Source organism: Mustela nigripes, chromosome 5, assembly GCF_022355385.1.
Source record: "Mustela nigripes isolate SB6536 chromosome 5, MUSNIG.SB6536, whole genome shotgun sequence".
Classification (NCBI taxonomy): Eukaryota; Metazoa; Chordata; class Mammalia; order Carnivora; family Mustelidae; genus Mustela; species Mustela nigripes.
In genome coordinates, this window is record NC_081561.1 from 123,092,341 (window position 1) to 123,112,461 (window position 20,121).

The following is a 20,121-nucleotide window of genomic DNA, read 5'->3' on the forward strand; positions in this document are numbered from 1 at the left end:
CATTGGCTGACTCTGCTATTTTCAGCCATGTCCTGTAAGAGGGGATGAACCAAAGGAAGGCCACCAGTCTATAAACTGAAATGGAAGGAAGTACCACTTGGCTGAAGGAGGAGCTTTCTGCCTGAAGCCTGCAGGCTGGCTCCATTAAGAGTCCCACAATGTCAAGCCCTGCATATTTGAAAAAAGCCAAACCTACACCCTGAACTGTAATTATTCTAAGCAACAGATGGAAGGGACGGGTCTCCGTAGTAAAATCTGTGGCACCAAAGCTTTCTTGAACGTTACAAAAGATGGTGTAACTGGAGGTGAGAAGGACCTTACTCTCTTCACTGAACGGTTTAAGTACTATATTGCCTTGCCCTCTGGACCTCTAGGCTTCATACTGCATGAGGTAAGTAAGCCTCTATTTGGCTGAAGATGCTCTTTTAGGGATGATAATCCGACTGACATAGCCAATAAGAACAACAAATGGAAATCATCCTATGAACTATCCCTCACATACAATATTCCATTCTTTCTTTCTTTTTTTTTTTTTTTAAGATTTATTTATTTATTTATTCAACAGAGCAAGAGATCACACATAGACACATGCTAGATGGCTAGAGAGGCAGGCGGGGAGGAGTGGGGGGTGGGAAGCTGGCTTCCCGCCAAGCAGGGAGCCCGATGCGGGGCTTGATCCCAGGACCCTGGGATCATGACCTGAACCGAATTCAGAGGCTTTAACCCACTGAGCCACCCAGGCGCCCTCAATATTCCATTCTATTTCAGGCACTTTGCCTGAATCTGGATCTCTGCAATGGGCTTGACACTAACCTATCAATTCACCTGCCATCTCCTTCAGCCCCAGAAATGACACTGTGTCTGTAGCAGAAGCAAATCCTCAGCCCCTGACACACATTAGTTAATTTTTATTGTAAAAGGAACATAAATAAGCAAAAACAGCACTGGCCAAAGAATCAGAAAAATGCATCAGCCCCCATTCAGCAGATTGCACTGCATGAATTCAAACAACTCTGGTAATATTTCTGGACTTCAGGGCTTTTTAATCTGGAACAATAATCTGTTTATTCCTACTTATAGGAGGTATGTGTGAAAGTCCTTTCAAAATTATAAGACATTATAAAGAATATTATTTTGGACATCCTTATAAAAAGCTACATAGAGAACCACACGAGGTTGTCACATAAAATGACAGTAATTTAGAGAACATTACCACCTTTATAACTCCACCAACAGGTAGAATGCTCAGGAAGAGTATTGAAAGACATTAGAAACATAATTATCACTTAATATTTAGTGTTAGGACATGATCAGTAGATAGTTCAGGAGGCAGAAATAACTATCTGCTACTTACAGTGTCACAAAATAATATTTACTCTATAATTACATGGTCAATATTTACTTGGTGATTACATAGCTTTTCACATGGTTGCTTGAACCCAATAAAATAAAGGAAAAGCAGTTATCTTGATCTTCCCAGGAGACAGATTGGACAAAGATAAATTTTCTTGAAGGTCTTCCTTATTGGCTTATTTAACCCTGAAAATTGCTAATATTTTGAAACCATAAGTAGCTTTTGTGGTACAAGCTTTCATTTGTGAACTTTAAATTTCAAAATCAATTCCCAGTAACAAAGGGCTGCCCCTTTGTCCGGAAGCCCCTCCTCCCCTTCTGCACTCCCAATATATAGGGCAGTATTTTTCAAGACAAATAATATTGCTTGCATTTTTAAACTTGTCACATAATGCAATTGAAGATAAAGACCAAAGTAGTTGAAGCTGCCTCCAAATCCCAAATCTTAAAATTCTGAAAAGATTACTCATCTATCTCTAAAACTATCTGTCTTACAGATTGTGAAGAAAGATGCTTTAAAATCTTCCCTGTTTTTATTTTTCAGCTTTGCATTGTAAAACACCCCCTGTGAATTCCCTGGAGGTTTATTAAGGTATGCTAGGACCATCACGTACTTCAAAAGATGAAAAGTGTCTGCCTAGTGTGAAAACCAACTTGTTTCTGAAAAGCACCTCAGGATCCAAAATATTTCCAATCTCAAATGTGCCACCATGCCTGACTTATGGCAGATTTATTGTTTCACAGGTACAGTGAAATTTACTAGTCTTGTATTTAGGAAGCCATCTGCTCAACTTAAGGCACTTGAAGAATATTCCAGAACTGAGGCAACTAAATTTGAATAAACAAAACTGAAAGAAAACGATTCAAGGGAAAGAAGCTCAGACAGGAAAGAAGAATACTATAAAGCCTCTGTGTACATGAAAACCCAGCTCCTATGCTCAGTAGGCTTGAATATGAAGGGGGAAAAAAAGTTTTAATTGCTTGAATTTAATTTGGAATACTATTGGATATTGCTATACTTAATGAATCTACATATTTCATGATCACCTTAACGGTTTCTATTTATGAGATAGGCAGGGTAAAACAATTAAGTATTGGTTGAGAATTACAACCTAATGGCATGTGTGATGCCATTTTTACTGTTGAAATAAGAGCAATAATAGCAATACTCACAGCCAATAATAGCATTTCTTTCATATTAGAAAGAGAGCAAATTAGTATTGGTTTCAGAGCTACTTATGTGTTTCAGTGTTACTTATTGAAGCTGTGTGCTCTAAAAAGCTGAAAACTTCTTCTTAGACCCTTATCACAATAAACAGAACAGAATTAAAGGCACATGGCAGCAATGTACAACCTGAATCTCTCCAGTCCTTTATTACTTATACTCCATATATTTCCAAAAAGGAAACAAGGTCAAGTAAGAAGAGCTGTGTGTGTGTGTGTGTGTGTGTGTGTACACGTGTGTGTACACATGTGTGCACACATGTGTGGTGGGGGAGGAAAGAAGGGAAATGATGAAAGTTGGGTATTCAGTTTTGCCGGTGAACTAACTATAAAGAAATGATTATATTTTCTGCAGAAAGGTGAAAAAGAGAAGCAGCAAGATTTTTAGAGCTTTATTTTATTAATAGCTTTTACAATATACAAGTTTGTTATCAAAGGAATGATGCATCTAGTGCAGATGCTGGCACATAGAACACTCAATATTAATTAGCTCAATCACTTACTCCTTCAACAGAAACTTATTTGGCACCTACTATGGACCAGATACTGTCCTGCTAATTAGGAATCTGAAATCTGAATTAACTTGTCAAAGGAATTTTTAGGGGAAAACCAAAGAAAATGTTAATGGTTAGACCTCAAATACACATTTATGAAACACCCAGAGGCTTATGAATGTTTGTCTTGCTTGTCTTTGATAAAAGCCAAAGACCTAATTTAACTTTTGAGTCTGTGAAGGCATTTCTATGCAGAGCTAAAGTACTACAGCACAGGCATGGAGATTTCCACGTTTGAAGTTGACACAGTACTAGAGCTGAGAGTACTAGAGCTGGGAAGAATGGGAGTTCAGTGTGAAGCCAAAGAAGAGGCTTATCGAGATTGATATTCTTGGCCTTTTTCTGAAGTTCAGATATTTTGGATTTTTGATTAAAATATCAATTTGCTTTCAATAATAGGCAAAAGATGGAAAACAGTATGGAGTTTCTTCAAAAAGTTAAAAATAGAGCTACCCTACAAACCAGCAATAAGTAATAGGTATTAATCCAAAGGATATGAACAAAGTGATTCAAATGGGGCACCTGCATCCTAGTGTTTATAACAGCAATGCTCACAATAGCCAAAGTATGCAAAGAGCGCAGATGTCCCAGATGTCAGATGAATTAATAAAGAAGATGTGGCACACACACACACACACACACACACACAGTGGAATATTACTCGGCCATCAAAAAGAATGAAATCTTGGGGCACCTGGGTGGCTCAGTGGGTTAGGCCACTGCCTTCGGCTCGGGTCATGATCTCGGGGTCCTGGGATGGAGCCCCGCATCAGGCTTTCTGCTCAGTGGGGAGCCTGCTTCTCTCTCTCTCTCTCTGCCTGCCTCTCAGTCTACTTGTGATTTCTTTCTGTCAAATAAATAAGTAAAATCTTTAAAAAAAAAAAAAAAGAATGAAATCTTGCCATTTGCAACGACATGGATGGAATTGCAGGGTATTATGTTAAGCGAAATAAATCAGAGAAAGACAAATACCATATGATTTCACTCATATGTGGAATTTAAGAAACAGAACAGATGAAGGGAAAGAAAAGAAAAAATAAATTAAGATGAAAATAGAGAGGGAGCCAAACCATAAGACATGCTGAACTCTAGGAAACAAGCTGAGAGTTGCTGGAGGGCTGGGAAGTGGGGGGATGGAGTAACTGGATGATGGGCAGTAAGGAAGGCACGTGATGGGATGAGCACTGGCTGTGATCTACAGCTGATGAAAATTAAATTCTACCCTTGAAACTAATAATACAGTATATGTTAACTATATTGAATTTAAATAAAGAATTAAAAACAGAAAAAAAAACACACAAAACAACAACAACAACAAAAATAGGCAACAGAAATGGAGGTGCAATTTGAAGTCCTCCTTATCTGAAACATCTTTCCCATCTTGTTAGGAGGTACCTGCAACCTGAAATTCTATTATAAGAGATTTAGAAGTGCATTGGGATAGAAATTATGTTCCTTAAGCATCCTCTGTGATGTTTCTATTATAGAGCTTCTCATACACAGTTTATCTTTCTTTAATTGATACAAGCGTACTTCGCTACCACTCTATTACCCCCGCACTTAGCACAATGTCAAGCATAGAAAAAGCACACAAGTGTTGATATAGCCAATGAAGAAGTATGCAATTCCAAGGGTGCACCTCTTTACCAAATGGCAAGTATCTGCCCGTTTGGTAAAGGATTGCCCAGACAATATGAATATTATCTAGATCGACACATCCTTGTCCTAACGAACAGCTATGAACATACCTGCCAGCAGCATCAAACTGCTTTCAGGAAGGAGCATTAGATCTGTTCAGGCACTCAAACAAATTTGTCATTAAAGCCCTAGAGTCTGACAATACAAAGCATGAAAAATATTACCTTTTTTCCTGGAGAAGTTGAGGGCAGGTATTATCCATCATCTATTTCCACTATAAAACAATCATCATACAACTCACTGTGAACTTTCATGAGCCCCAGGAAGTTTAGCTACCAAATGCACCCCTGACCACTAAATCAATTCACCTGTGAAATGAAATAGTATGTTCAGATGGCCTTTGTCTTAGATAAGACAAAGAAAGAAAGAGCTAAAGAGTCTAAACCATATTGTCAATCTCCTTGTTTAGTAAAAATTATAGCAACTAGTTAAAAGGGATTTATTTTTACTCTAGATCCTATGACCAATTAAAAATAATTCATTATTCAATTAAATTTAACAACAAAAAAATGTGAATACCTACTAGGTAGGTGTCACAAAGATAGAAATAAAACAAGACTCTCCATTATAAATGACCTAAAAAGAGTCATTTTTTACTGTTGTGAGTGGCAATTCAGGAAAGCAGAAGTTTGAGAGCCACAGGTATCATAGAGAAAAATAAGACAAATCCACAAGAAACAGTTAACTGAGGTTAAAAAAAAAAAAAGTGTCATGAAAGAATTATCAACCAAATACTGTATCAATTATATCTCTTTAGGCTACCTCCTGACATTTTTAAAAGACGTTTAAGGAAAGGAGTAAGAATTATTATTTCTTCAAAAGAAAATACACATGCAGGGGCGTCTAGGTGGTACAGCTGGTTAAGCATCTGCCTTTGGTTCAGATCATGATGCCAAGGTCCTGGGATTGAGCCCTGCATGAGGCTTCCTGCTCAGCGGAGAGCCTGCTTCTCCCTCTGCCTGCTGCTCTGCCAACTTGTGCTCTCTCTCTTCAAATAAATAAATAAAATCTTTTAAAAAAAAAATAAAATAAAATAAATGAACCAAAAAAGAAAGAAAGAAAATACACACGCAAATGGTAAAGGCTTAAAACCAAGGCCCTGGCTGCCCCACTCTGTAATCTCCCCCAATACCTGGCAGCAATTTCCAATTCTTTGGGTACATTACCATACTGACCTCCCTCTTTCTAAACCCTGGTTTAGACAACGTGTATTAATCCCCTTTGTGGTAAATGAGGATTGAGCTCTTTACCCCACTATCACATTTGTCTTTCCAAATTATGCCAGCGTAATTATTTCATAACATTTTGTTAAGTCAATCATCAGTGTTCATTGCTGAGCAATATTAGAGGTCTTATGATCGGATTTCCTTTCTCGTACAACTCTAATTTTTTCTTAACCACAAACTTACCTTTTTTTTTATTTATTTAGTTTTCACTGTCTCTTTCTCTCACTCTTGTCCTTCCCAAATATTTATCTGCAAAAGTGTCCCTTAATTTTATTTTCTATATGGTTTTTTGCATAGTTCATTTGGTCTTTCATATGATATTACATATCCCTTCTATTCTTCTCTCCCATTCCCTACCCAAATACTAGCTTTTTGCTTCTTGGACTCCTCTATCTTCCTGCTGCAGCTGTCTTAGGATGTTCTTCTGTATATACCTATGCTCTTTTCACTGTTTCCTGGATCCCATGTGTTCTTCTTGGGATCTATGCCCTCATTTTGATGAAGAATATTCTCCAGTAGCTTTCTGAGATCAGGTGCCTCGAAGGCAGAGTTTTGGAGTCCTGGCATGTATGAGATCTTCATTCTACCCTCACACATAATTGATAGTTTGCTTCCATGTAGAATTTAAAGTTGGAAATAATTTTTCCTTCTAATTTTGGAAGCTTTCCTCCATTGTCTTCTGGCTTCCAGTTAGTTAAGATGCCAGTGCCACTCTCATACAGAACACTAGTTTTCACAGTAAAATTCCATGCAACCGTTGTTCAAAACTACTGCTTCTGTTTCTTCACCTTCTCTCCTCCTTTTGAGCTTCCTTGGTTGCCACTCTACTAAATCAGATTTCATAATGATTAGAAAAGTCTTTCCCTGCCTTTCTGCAATCATCAATTCTCTGACATCTTGAGCTCTCAGTGATATGTGATACTGGTAAATGCTCCATCCTCCATAGAACACTGCAGCTTCTTAAAACAAAACTATCCCTATGTTTACCTCCCACCTCACCACCCTTCTTAATCTCCTTTGCCAGTCCCTCTGTCTCTGATTTTTAATTACTGAATTACCCTAGAGTTTGCTCCTTGGCCTTCTACTCTCTGGCCTTCCTCCTTAGGTGATCAACCTCAGTTCCACGGCTGATAAATATCCCTCGTATGTTGATGGCTCTGACTTCTCACATGGCCTCCAAGCTCCCATCTTCAACTGCCTCCTCAACGCCTTCATTTGAAAGTTGAAAAAGGATCTCAAACTTAATGTGTCTAAAACAGAACTCTTGACTTCTGCCTCATCCCCACCCCTTTCTACCAGGCTTCACCATCTCAGTGAATGGTGACGCCATCCACCCAAAACCTAGGAGTCAGGCCTCAAACCCAGGAGTCCATTTTGATTCCACTCTTTCCCCTGTACTCCACATCTAGTAAATTAGTAAATCCTGATTATTCTGTTTCCAAATTACATCCTAAATTGCTAGTGAAGCTACCATCTCTCGTCCAGATACTCCTACAGCTTCCGATATGTCTTGGGCTCTCTTATGCTTTGGCTCCAGAGTAGGATTTGACAATGGAAGCACTAGAAGATGAAAAGGCAGCCACCCCTGGAGGACATCCCTTCCAGCAATGGAAGCTCCACATCCTCCACATCCAGGCTTTGGGATGGTAAGAGCTTCTTACCGTTGCAATCTTTGGGAATTCTCAACATTCTGCTTGGCTTCTCAGTTATTCTAGCAGCAATACAACAATCTTCCAATGTTAAATTCCCCACATTCAAAAGTCCCAGACTTGTTTCCATTTTCCAGGCTGGACTGCAACTGAAACCAATTCTATTTACTTATTACTGGTTTTCCATCACTGAAATGTAATCTACGTGGAAGCAGAGAATTTGGCGCCCAGAACACTGACCCTACTATGTTGGGGACTCAATAAATACATATTTTATGAAGGAAATGTTGATGTCTTTATTGTCAGCAACAAGCCATTTGGACTCTATACAGTTAAAAAACATTGTAACTATGATAAAACTTAGAAATTTGGAAGGCTCATTGAAACTTTTTGAGTTTTATAGAGGATCCAAAGGAAGTAGGATAAAGTTGTCAAAGTCAAAATGTAAAAATCAAATTAAAAATAAATAAAAACAGGAAAAGGGCTCAAATGACCTGAGTATAAAGAAATTGCCTTCTGAAGGTCATTTCATTCCATTAATTTGTATATCAGCTTCAAGTTATTTTTTAAAGTTTATTTTATCTGTAAAATACATGCTTTCATTAAATGCATCATTACTTTTATGACCCTTGTAATCAATCTCCTTTTTCCCCTTCTAAACATGAGAAACAAATAAGACAGACACAAACATTTATATTGATGAGCTTTAAAAACTACGTGGGAGATGGCTTAAGGGAAAAAGGATTTAAGATAGCTTTATGATAAAAATCTACATTCAGAGCAGAACTTAAGTGACTGAGGATTCTGAGAGTATTTCACAGCTCAGAAAATACTCAATCCAAAGTAAAACGGACCCAGAACAGGTCTTGTGTAAAATAAGAACAGATGAGTAATTAAGGCCTACTTTAAGACAATAAACTCTTTTCAAAAAGAAAATTATGATCATGGAGTTTTTCTTTCTATTTAAATATAGGAATTTTTCAAAGCACTAAAACAGAGATTGCAATTTGAAGCCTTGCTAGTTGCACCTGCCTCACAGGCTGGTTTTGTTTAACACAGGCAAAGGATTTTTTATTTCATTTTTGGGTTGTTTTTTTTCTTATATGAATTTGTTGCCAACACTTAAAAATCAGGCAATTTCACATAAACATCTGGAATTCTGATATATCTGAAAACTTCCTGCAGTGCCACGCTCGGCTTCACCTGGGCAGTGAATGCCCCACAGACAGAGGCTCTCTGGGCAACCCCATCACTTCTTCTGGGAACTTATATACACCCACCTTCTCTAATTCTCTCCACCTTGATATGGGTCTGCATTTGGGCACATTGCAGGAAAATATTCCATTTCATGTGCTGCTCATTTAAAATGTGTTATATTTTCAAATCAGGATAACCTCCTTTTTTCCTTTACACTAAGGCAGTTCCTAAGATGGAATCCTTGGTTCAGAGACTTGCTGGTTGGTATACATAAGCTCAGGTTGAGGAGTCAGGTTCCAGTTTTACTTCTCTCCCCAAACAGAAGGTCCTCTCCGGCCACCTAGGCATGTGTGTAGGGGACCACCGTCCTAGCACCATGCCTCAGGCAGCAGTGAGAAGCCCTACTCTATACTACCAAGATGCGTGCTCTGGATTGGCAGGGTCTTAGCTTTCTACTGTAAGGGAGCACCTGGGTCTCCATGGGGCATTACCCAATGCTTCTAGAAAAAGATTGTTTTATCAGTGGTATGGAACTCATCCAATTTTCAAAGCAAATATTGAAAATATTAAGTGATTCTAACTCTATCACACACAACTGCCTTTAAAAAAGAACACTACGTGATTTTTCTCATCTTTGGAAATTTTCTTTTCTGCTGGGAAACATTCACTGATTCCAGTATTCATTAGGACAAATCCTTGACATTTGAAACAAACCTTCTTCAAAGCTAAAGACTAATTCTCATAACAGCCCCATTTATTTTTGCATTAATTGGTAGGTAGTTGACTTTAAAAATTGTCTTTAAAACCACATAGAAATTGAATTTTTTTAATAGCTTAATGACATTAAAGCTTGTAATTTACAATCCTCACAAAAGCTCTTGTCTCATGTGGTCCCATTTTTACCTCCCTTGATTCTACAGTTTTATAGTGATGAGCATTATAAAAATGCCCAGGCAGCTAAAGAGATACTTCCTGAATCCATATTTGGATGTATAAAGGGAAAGATGCTGCCAATTAAAAATGCAGTAGAGCCCACTATCGTTGATTTATAGCCATGGAGGACATAACTTTTTCTCATTTTGCTTATTTGATTTGGATAACAACCCAGTTGCTATGTGAAATAACTTGATTTTCCCTGTTGATGTGCAATTCTTCTAACACCATCATTTGGCATACTGACTGATGATTGGATAAATTTGCTCGACTTTTACTATGAATCATTTAAATTACTCCTTTGCATAAAGTTTTAAATTTGCTTTGGAGAAACCATTAGAGAATTCCTTTAGTACTGTTTTGTTTTTCATGATATTGTCTCACTTTTTGCATTGGATTTTTTTTCCCCTCTCAAGGTTATTACTCTTAATTGTACTTCCCCTTTTACTTTACTAGAATGCAACGAAACACACCTTCCAAACTAAAATGATGGAAGTTAGGGAAAGGAAAGAGGGTAGAAATAGCACTCTTCCATCTACTTCCCCTGAAAACTTGAGCTATCATATCTCCACCCCTATGAAACCACTTCCCTCCTGGACCTGGACCATTCCACCTTCTAAGTTCTGACTGTTCAAGCAGGATCAAGAATCAACTGGAATGTTTATAAAATTGTAGCCTCAACAACATCCAAAGTTTAGAAATCTATATACTATGCACAAGAGGAAAGCCTGACAATCTGCTTTTAATTTACCAAGAGAAGCCTGGGCCATGGTATTAGACCACAAGGAGTAGAGGATGAGATCCACCCTCAGGAAGGTCTAAAACCCACATGACCAGATGTTCAAATAGATACATACCTACAGCAGAGATTCTTCTCCTCTGGAATCCTGTCTGTCAGATAGCCTTTCACCAATAGCCACTTCTTTTGGTTAAAAAAAACAGAAGCACACCCCTTACCTCCAGGAGAATGCTACAAAATAATCCTATATTACTTGGAAGGGTAAGAATGGCATCCTATTAACCACCTATGAGTGGACTGGATGTTAAAGACCTGTGCTTTCCAATACTGTGGCCACTGGGCACATGTGGTTATTAAGTAGTTAAAATGTGGCTGGTCTGAATTGAGATATACTGTTAAGTGTAAAAACACACCAGATTTTAAAGACTTACTATGGAAAAAAAGTGAAAAAAAATATCAATGATATTTTTATGGATTACATACCAAAATGATATTTTAGATATGTTTTGTTCAACAAAATATATTATTAAAGTTCATTTCACCTGTATCCTATTATTCTTTCACTGTGGCTTTTTTAAATATAAAAATCTGAACAACATAATGTGGCAAGCATTATATTTCTATGGGACAATGCTATAATAGAATATGAGTGAACTACTGCCTTATTGTGATGGTCAATTTATGTGTCAACTTGACCAGGCCAGTGAAGACCCAGATATCTGGTAAAACATTATTTCTGGTTGCATGTGTAAGAATATTTCTAGAAGAGATTCATGTTTGATTCAGTAGACTGCATAAAGTAGATCCACATGCACCTTAGTCACCATCTAATCCACTGAGGACCCAAATGGAACAAAAACAGGTGAAGGAAAGGTGAATTCTCTATCTCTTCTTGAACTGGGACATCCATGTTTTCCTGCCCTTGGACATCAGAATTCCTGGTTCTCAAAGCCTTTGACTTTGAACTGAATCCTACCACTGGCCTTCCCAGCCCTCCAGTTTACAGATAGCAGATTGTGACTCCTAGGCATCCATAACCACATAACTCAGCTCTTCCAATAAATTTCTTCTAGATCTATCTTTTTGGTTCTGTTTCTCTGGAGAACCCTGTCTAATACATTTATAGTATCTTGAACCTGAGCCTGGCAGAAGAAAGTATATAAGAGGAAAGGTGGAGAGGTAAACACGAGATAGCATTCTGGGAGCAAGGAAAGGTGAGGCCCAGAGGCCAAGGGCAGTCTGGATATGGCCTCTCAAATGGTAGAGGTCCCCATGGTGGGGGAGGGGAAAAGCACAGAATTTGGGGAAGGAGGACAAATAGGAAGTAAAAAAATTTTCATCATTTTGCCTAAACCGGGACTTGGGAGTAGGTATCAACTAGATATTCCAATGTGGTGTAATTAGACTACATGGTCACTAAAAGTTCTACTTCAGTGGGGTTATCAAGTAAGAGTATATTTTTCCCCATTTCTGCCTGATGTTGAAATGATATTAATGATTTAATCTGTAATATATTCATTTCAGATGAACTATAAAAGCAAACTATTCTAAAATCTCAGTGGCTTAAAATAGCAAAAGTTCATTTTTTCCTTAAGCCTACCTGGCCGTGATACCATGTATCATGGATACATGCAGCTCTTCTTCACTGCATATTTACTCCTTCTGTCTGGAACTTCACCAATCAAGGATCATGGCAGAGGAAGGAAAGGCAAGGATAACACAGGCTGGCTCTTAAATTTTCTGTTCAGAAGTGACACATGGCATTCCTGACATTTCCTTGACCAAAGCAAATCACATGACCCTGAGTTCAATAGGGCAGGCATGTATCATCCTCTTGTGGAATGAGTTCTGAGGTATCGAAGTGAGAAAGAGAAATATCACTGTCCACACATTCGAGCAGTGGGGTCTTAAGGAAAGATTGCTACCGTTAAGGAAAGATTATCTTTACCCTTATCTGCTGTGAAAGCGCCCTATTTCTTTCTCTCCAGGCGAGGCTTCCTCCTCCTTGCCCCACCCCTGGTCCAGGTGGCCCCCATCTGTCTCAGGTCCAGTTGTTCAGGTCGCGATTGCGGTGGCATCCCCTCTTCAGACGATCAAGAGGGTCCCAGCAGCCCCTCCTCAGAAGCGCAGGATTCAACAGCCAAGAACGCATAGAGACAGCTACCACTACCAGAGGGGCAAGGGTGAGTGGGAACCCAGAGCCACAGGAGACCCTTGGAAGGTTTGTTGTCTTCATCTGTGTTCTCTGGTGCCTTGAAATGCCTACACACCACTCAGCGGGCCAATCCATTCCAGGAGGAAATGCTGTACTTGAAATGCAACTGAACACTAGGCCTACAGAAATCCTGCCATTTGTGTGGACTTGTATTTAAAGTTCTACTCCCACACACACTCCAAAAAAAAAAAAAAAAAAATTACCCTTAAGGAAAGATTACTACTTGAGAAAGAGTAGTATCACTGTCCACACATCCAAGCAGTGGGGTCTTAAGGAAAGATTGCTACCCTGAAAACTTAAACAAACCCCTCTGCTTTAGGGTTTCTGTTGTCTCCCTTTTATAGCACATTCTTTAAGAACTGCATCCTCTCTGATCTTCCATCTTATTTTCATCTTCCATCTTATTTTCAGATGACTGGACCAGGGATGAGCCCAGAAGCAGCACTTAGATAGTGGAGAATTCTTGAATTCTAGTGTGGAGATTGGGTGGAGGCAGCCATCTTTATCTATATGCACCACAGAGAAAAAGCTGGCATGTAAAGCAGACATCGTGAGAGATAACAGACATAAGACCATGAGAGAGTCAGAGGGATGAATGAGGTGTGGCCACCTTGGTCCTTGAAGATGTTCCCTTACCAGCTCCAGCTCTAGCACCAAAGCCAGAATTCATTACTGAAAGATGCCTTTTAGCAATACTGAGGGAGATACTATAACATATACTTTCTATGGCTCACCTCATTTGGGCTGCTTTCTCTTTGAGTAGATTACAGTAATACAGATGGTGGTTATGTATAGATTTTAGAGCCAAACTAACTGGTAATAAGCATGACCACATAGTTATATGTAACTTTGGGCAAACCACTTTTCTGGGCTTCCTGTATAAAATAGGGATAATAATCTCATTGAGTGTCATGAGGATTTAATGAGTCAATATATATCAATGATGCAATATATATAAAAAGCCAGCCATTATTTCCATATTATTATTACAGACAAAAAGTTCAGAATACTTTTTCTAAGATGTAGTTTCATAATTCTCAACACCTACCTCACACAGTATCTCTTTCAGAACAGTTAATGGTGATAAAGTTCTGTGGGATCTTCAAATTATTAGATTATGAGGTACTTCCATTTCTCCAAACTGACTCTCTACACATGATCCAGATTCACCAAATACCTAATCACCCCCCATGTTCTCAGCACTGATACAGTGGGACAAAGAAGGAGGCATGATATACACCAACAACACTTGGCCAAAGTGTTCCTCACAGGGTTCCACTGTTCTTCAGACGGCAGCTGAAAGCTTTAGATAGCCATTCCAAACTCACAGAAGCATCCTGATTTATTAGCATTCTTCTAAATTAGCACTCTTGAGATTTGCCAATCATACATAAGAATTAGTTGGTTTTTCTGCCTTTTCAGAATGGCCTCTAAACTGAATTTATTCCAGGCATCCACATGCTCAAAACATATGGAAGAGAGGGAAAAAGGAACATTGTTCCAAAAGATTCTTAAATTTTATTTCTAAAAGAAATATTTTCTTGTTATAGGATGTTACTCAATACTTTCTCCTCTTGACTGAAAGAAAAAAAATTAATTTATGGAATTTTTGCCCTGTTGACATTGGTAAAAGGGGTTGATTTTTACTATTGAGTATGAAGAATAAAAACTCAATATTTCTTTCTTTGACGTATGTACTTAAATATTAAGTCTCTGTCCTTGGAGAACATGGATTCTAAATAGAAAAACAGGACCAAGTCAAGAAATGCTGTTTGTGGCCATAGGTATGGCCATAGGTAATGCTACAGGGTAAGAGAAAATCTCCCCTAAGACCTTTAACTTCCTCAATTTCTCTTTCTCTCTATCCAACTAACACTTTCAGAAATACTTTTTTCTCCTTTCCCCATTCTGCTTACCAAAGGCTCAGATATTTCCTCCTGGCCCATCTCTGAATATATTATAGGAGTGAAGTCTGCCAAACTTCTCTCAAGGAGGAGGTCTAGAACCCTTATGCAAGAGAAATATTTTTGGAAAAAGATGTGTCAAGTAGTCAGTAGGATATAAGAAGAGCTTTCTGGATATCTGTCCTACCTCTCCATATCCGTAACCATACAATCTGTCTTCGGGTGATGCTAATAACTCCATGAACACAAATACTCTGACAGGCAGTCCCAGTTCCATTGGATTACATCATAAAGGTACCCAATTACAAGCTTAATCACAATTTTAGAAGATGATGTGAGGATTTGTGAATTTGGATTGGGTAGCATTCTGAAGTCAAAGACCTTAAGTACACAACCAAAAGAGCTATACAGAATCACATCAAGAAACACTGGAATTTAAGCCTATTTACAGAAGTCAGGAGAGATTCTACAATCACTGCTGAAAAGTTTTCTTCTATGCAGGATATAAAACCCCTGATTTCTGCTTTCACCTAAATCTTAAGAGGTACCTAAAATGTTCATGACAGGAGATATTCATTCTGCCCTCAGGTAACACAGGACTTAAATTTGAGTGTCATTGCTGCCCAACTGTATCCTTCAAATATTGGTCATTTATTTAGTCATCTAATAATTTCTTCAACATTCAAATATCTTGGCATGAAAAGAAGAGATGAAGGCAGAATTTGAGAAGCATTCACACATGTGAACAGTTTAGGCTGGAACATATATTCACACGTGAAACAGTCAAATGAACTTCTACATAGCGAACCAACGTACATTACAGGTCACCTGTGAAGTGAACACTTCCCAAATAATGGAAATTCGTGGCAAGTAGTATTTTTCTTTTTATGTAAAGATAAAAACAGATAGTTTTAAATCCATGTAAGGGGCCAACTATTATGGCAATGTATGGTTAGGATATGTAATCCAAATGTTTCTGAATACAAATTCTATGTTACTGGTGTCACTGAGGCTGGAATGATCCTACAGTTATTTTCATAATTCTTTTTCTCTACTGAAAACACCTTATCTATAAGAAAATCAATCAAGGAGGAAACTCTAAATGGAAATTTTAGTGCAACACAACCAGCAGGTTACCTTACGTAAAGATAACTAAGAAGAAGTAACAGCAAAGGAAATGCCTTGGTCAGTCCAAGAGCTACACTGAAACCCCTATTATTCTGAAATTCACCATGTTCTGATTGGACTTCCAAGAATAGCAATAGTTACGAGATCACTAGTGGTCTAGTTCAAAGGGCAAAACCGAGCCCTAACATAATCACATAATCCCAGATCATTAAGGTTCACTGAAGATCTATCTCTCTCTCTCTCTCTCTTTCTCTCTCTCTCTCTCTCTCTCTCTCTCTCACACACACACACACACACACTAAAAGCTATATGGGGAAAACAAATACCAATACACATACATACATAATATGTTTACCAGAAAAGAAATCACATTTTCTCTTTCTCTTTTTTTTTTTTTGCCCTTGCTATACACTCTTAATAGTATCACTTGCATAATTGCTTTAAGATACCTTTCATACATTTTGTAAGCGAAGGTCATATAGCAGAAAGACTGGTATAATAACTCTTAAATCTGAAAAGGGTAAAATTCTAGGCTATTTTCCCACAGGAGTGTTGTTTCTTAGGCATTGCTTCTCGGTTATTCAATTAAACTAGAAGGCAGAAAAGCACCCCATGCAGCACTTAGTCTAGCCCTCCTCCTGTATCCAAGTAAGCCTGGATATGCCAAGTTTCTGAGCAATTGATTCAGAACCAATTTGTGGCAAACAAATGCTCTCCCGCTACTTAGAGTGGAAAGATCTCTCCATGCACTTTTGTCTAGACAGTTTCAACTACAGGAATATAATGTGTTTGCTGGCCCTCCAGTGATTTATTAAATGCCAAATCCATACAGCACAGGCACTAAAGCTTAAGAAATGGAAAAATAGCTTACCCAGTGGACTTGTAATGACTTATTAAGATTATGTTGGCAGCAAGACTTATAACAGTATCAATAAATAATAGTGATCTATCAAATAATTTTGGTTGAAATGGTAATGTTTAGAAATATCCCATTTAAGGTGGGTGAAATGCACCCACTGGGGATTAGTGGCATGGAAAATATTCTGTGCCAGATTGTGAAAGAAACTCAGGCCCACTACAGCAATTCTACTTGGAATTTCAGTTGCCTTTAAAAAATAAAAAGAAATCTAAACCCCCAACTAAAACCTAAGTTTAAAAAAAAAAAAGGCACTGGCTAAAACCTCTTCAAGAACAAACAGTGGAAACCTAGTAGACCCTCTTCATTTTTATCACATAAATGAAAAATATGATACTTATAATTTTTCATATCGTTCATTTTGTTTAGAATTTATATATTTGAGAAAGAGAGAGAGAGAGCACCAACAGGGGGAGAGGCAGAGGGGAAGATAGGTGCCCCACAGAGCATAGAGCCCAATGGGGGGCTCGAATCCAGGACCCTGATATTGTGACCTGAGCTGCCCAGGTACCCCCATATCATTCATATTTTTAATATTTTCCTTTGATAATCCAATTAAAAACAGGCTCTCCTAAATCCCTAACAAATGTTCAATGCCAGTGGCTATTTCAAAGAATTATGATAGATGGAGAAAAAGAATCATTTTATATCAAAAAGAAAAATCTCATTTAATAATAGACCTATCATTTGACAGATATTTGTTAAATAAAATTTTTCCATATCATGAGTCAAGTTATTGTGTTGCCAGATATTTCTTGCTTAAGCTCAGATGTACAGCGATGAGAAATTTTTTAACTCTTTCTTTGCAAACTGTAAGATATACTTTTAAGAGGACATGTATTATAGTGAAATATTATGGTACTTTCAGCAACAGAGATTATTCATGCAAGTATTAACTATTACTAACCTCTAATTTATAACACTATGAAAAGCACCAGCTAAGAACATAGATGTTTATTCACTTTCTTTGGGAGATGGTAATCACCAATAATTTTAGAATCTATGAATCTTTAGAAAAAAATGTTTCTTTTGATCAACTTAGTGCCACTAAAACCATTTTCTCAAAAATAATGTATGATTTGGGTGCCTGGGTGGCTCAGGGGTTAAGCCTCTGCCTTCGGCTCAGGTCATGATCCCAGGGTCCTGGGATTGAGCCCCGCATCAGGTTCTCTGCTCAGCAGGGAGCCTGCTTCCCCCTCTCTCTCTGCCTGCCTGCTTGTGATCTCTCTCTGTCAAATAAATAAATAAAATATTTTTAAAAAATAATAATGTATGATTGATTTTCCCAAATTATTCTTTTTAATATTTAAATATTCATCATGCCCCAAAGTTGTAATGAGATATTTGGCAGCTATAAGATGTACATGATTTCTCTGAAGCTCTTCAGATTTTTCTCACAGAAGAGAAAGGACAAGCTGTTGGAGTGTCTTCCCTGCTGTCACTTCCTGGTGCTCATCTTCCCACCACAGTCTCACTCAAAGCACGCGCCTGGAAGACCTGGCCCCAGTTGTCCTTCACAAGTGTGTCCTAGGTGGCAGGCACAAGGCACTTTGGAAATTGTGATTTTTTTAATTGCTATTCCCAAGAGAAACCATTTAAGGAAGGGGTGACACTCAATAAGGTTAAGTCTGTTTTCTAAGCTTGCAATGATTAGTGGGTGAACCAAAAATTAAATCATGCCAGGCTCCGAAGTCTTTGTGGCTTTCAGCACTCCCTCTCCACAAAATTAAATCTGACCAATTTCAGAACTTTTGAAACAGGAAAATGTGTTGATCTGGGTATTTTAAATATAGGTGGTCATAACTAATACTTGGCTGGGTTTTTTTTTTCTGCTTTTAACAAAAGTTAACACCAAGCAACACAATTTTAGTTTAATTTTTATATTTTTTATATATTTTTTAAAATTTTTATTTATTTGAAAGAGAGAGATCCTGAGCAGGGGCAGGGAAAGAGGGAGAGGGAGAATCTCAAGCAGATTCTCTGCAGAGCCTAAAGCATTACTTGGGGCTCCAACCCCAGGACCCTGAGATCATGGCCTGAGCCGAAATCAAGAGTCATATGCTTAACTTACTGAGTCACCCAAGCACCTAAAATTAGTTCAATTTTTAGAACTTTGGATTTTAAATTTAAATTGGGTTGAAATTTCAAAGGAGGGGTAGTGTGTGCATGGTTAGGCAACAATGTAGGATATGTTCAAAAAATATTCTGGATTTTTATTAGGGATGATTTCAGTACTGTATTTTTAAAGTGAAGTCTTCCACATAATGTCAAATAGTCAGAACAATATGTAATTTGATAATTTAAAGGTAATAGCAGAAAAATTAGCGTTCCTAGTGTAAAGTGGTTCTGAATGTTATTTCCAGTTAACAAAGTTTGAACTTCTTTTCCTAACTTTGTCTGGAGACTGAGATACCCACCAAGATCCAGGACCACTGAACATGGACTCATACAAGGGCACACACATCGTGTAAAACTTTGGAATAACTGGGGCAGGCAGAAAGAAGCGGGTTTCAAGATAAAAGTTAGGTCTCAACAGCAACATCACTAGAAAGTAATATAACAATATTAACAAAGGGCGCCTGGGTGGCTCAGTGGGTTAAGCTGCTGCCTTCGGCTCAGGTCATGATCTCAGGGTCCTGGAATCGAGTCCCGCATTGGGCTCTCTGCTCAGCAGGGAGCCTGCTTCCCTCTCTCTCTCTCTGCCTGCCTCTCTGCCTACTTGTGATCTCTCTCTGTCAAATAAATAAATAAAATCTTAAAAAAAAAAATACTAACAAAATAATTCCCAGCACAGGATCCTATTCTTGGCCAAAAAGTATGAGTATAGGGGTGCCTGGGTGGCTCAGTCATTAAGTGTCTGCCTTCAGCTCAGGTCATGATTTCAAGATCCTGGAATCAAGGCCTCTATCAGGCTCCCTGCCTGGCGGGAAGTCTGCCTTCTCCCTCTCCTGCTCCCCCTGCTTGTGTTCCCTCTCTCCCTCTGTCTCTCTCTCTCTCTCTCAAACAAATAAATAAAATCTTTAAAAAGAAAAAAAAAAAGGTAAGAGTATAGAATAAATGGATTTCCACATGTGCAAATTCTCATTCTGTTTATCTCCCAGGCAAACTTTCTCATGGAGTTCCCACCCAAATGGAGGAATAAACTAAGATAGATTAGGGGCCCAAAAAACAGAAGATCCCTCCCAGGAGGGTAGTGGCAAGGGTCCCCACGACAAAGGTTCCCCAGCATGCCCCTCTACAGCAAGTCTCGAGAATAATCTGCTGAAACTAGAACAGAAGTCACCCGGAGAAATTTCCTTAAGAAGTAAAATTAATTGAACATATTCAGATGAAAAAATATACAACTTGGGGAAGTTTGAGGGTAAATTGTGGGAGATATGAAAAA